The sequence below is a fragment of the Chaetura pelagica genome, unplaced genomic scaffold, assembly GCF_000747805.2.
Source record: "Chaetura pelagica isolate M959 unplaced genomic scaffold, ChaPel_1.0 scaffold453, whole genome shotgun sequence".
Lineage (NCBI taxonomy): Eukaryota > Metazoa > Chordata > Aves > Apodiformes > Apodidae > Chaetura > Chaetura pelagica.
In genome coordinates, this window is record NW_009952879.1 from 1,932,554 (window position 1) to 1,934,319 (window position 1,766).

Below are 1,766 nucleotides of genomic sequence, written 5' to 3' on the forward strand. Positions count from 1 at the left end.
ATGCCCACACTGCCACTCACATACTGCCCACACCAATGAGCAGCCAAAGCCCTGATACAGCAGAGAAGCTGTGTATCACCTTCTTGTGACATACTGCAAAAAGCCAGCTGTTGGGCCAGCTCTCTCCCACAGATCAGGACAGTTAGCCTATATGTGACAAGCTGTTTGGGAAAAAAAGTGTCACATTTGGAAGTTACTCACCTCACACTGCTACCAAACCCAACCAGTTATATCCCAGGGTAATCTACAGTACAGCAGGGCCAGGGACTACCAGTGTTCTTGAGATAATGGTTTGATTTTAGCTGAGAGTTGCCACATTTATGCAGGAAGCAGGACACCAGCTGGAAAAGCAGCACCACATCTCTAGCAGAAAACGGGCAGTGTTTGCATGACTGAGCTTAAATCCCCCAGAGTACTCAGGTTCTTTGTTGATTGTACTTTAAAAAAGGGCAAGTTTCAGTTCAGTGTGTCCAACAGGCTGTCATGAGGCTCATGTATAAGCCATTCCCAACATAAGGCCCAAGTTCTGTCAAATGTGCAAACACCATCATTACTATTTCCTCAGACTGGCTGCTTCCCTCCAGTCTGTAACTCAAGAAGGATGCTGAATCTCATTCCTCTGACAGCATTCAGCAGGCAGCTCCTACCAGGGAAAATGACACTGCAGACTTGGACAGGATTGATCACACCCATCCCATGTAATTCTTGAGCAGGACATCTAGTGTCCCAGACCTCCAGCTCACAGTCTGGCCAGATGTATATTGTGTGAGAAATCAGCTTTTCCTCTGTGTGCTTCTCTATGGAAGGAATTCCCTTGGAAACTGTTTATTTGCACTGACTTTCCAGCAGCACTTACCTTGTCTCCTTCCTCAATGTCACAGATTTTCTCCAACGTCGAAGGGTTGTAGGTTGGGAACTTCTTTCCACTTGTAGATTCGTGCCATTCATTGTTAATAAATATCTGAAGAGAGAGGAAGGGGAGTGGGATGGGGACAAGAAAGAAAAAAGCTGGTGTAGACAATGCAATGTACCCCTCAAAGGTCCTGAGGGTCTTCAATTTCCACTGATGGCAGAGTCAAGTGTTCTCAGCTTCTCTCCCAGGGATAGTGCTTGTGATACAAACAACATTTATCCAAACTAGAACCTGAGCCAGAGAACAGATGAAACAGCCTTCATGCACCCAGTTGGCTTTGAGCAAGAGGGAGACAGAGGATGGTGCCCACACAGTATCACACCATGATTTGGCAGTGAGAAACAGACAGTTTTTGGAATATATCTCCATGGGAACAGCAAGCAGACACCAAGAGAAACTCATGTGGTTCAGGCAAAAGGAGCCCCTTGTTACATGCTACAAAGAAGTTAGCCTACAATATTACTTGGTTGTTTGCATCCTGCCCTGGGCTACTGCCACCACTTGACCCCCCCCACCAAGCAGTGTCCAGTGGAGGGCAAGTACTGGGTCCCCACATGCCTTGTCACAGGCTAGACCAAGCCTCTCACGTCATTTGTGACAAGATTTAAGTATTTCAAAATATTGCATTTCCAGAGCAAGAACAAACAGTCCCAGTGTTGCATAACTGAAAATGCATTAAATACAAGAGTGCTGTTACTCACTGTAAACAGAACACAAATACCTATACACAAGTAATTGATTCAACATGCATCTTATCCACACTGTGATCTAACTTGGCAGTGTTAGATGTTATAAATATACTTGAAGTAAGATTAGATGAAGTAATCTTTATTAGTAGCCTGTTAGCAGCTGT

The 1,766-nt window shown here is 45.0% G+C and overlaps 1 protein-coding gene across 1 annotated transcript in view; it reads right to left on the reverse strand.

Moving 5' to 3' along the window:
• The window catches only part of ALDH1A3 (aldehyde dehydrogenase 1 family, member A3), a 27,746-nt gene extending 26,785 nt beyond the window's left edge, over positions 1-961 (reverse strand). Inside the window, exon 1 of the mRNA XM_009995306.1 lies at positions 857-961. The gene's annotated coding sequence lies outside the window, so the exon portion shown is untranslated. The remainder of the gene's footprint in view (positions 1-856) is intronic.
• Between the last annotated feature and the right edge of the window lie 805 nt (positions 962-1,766).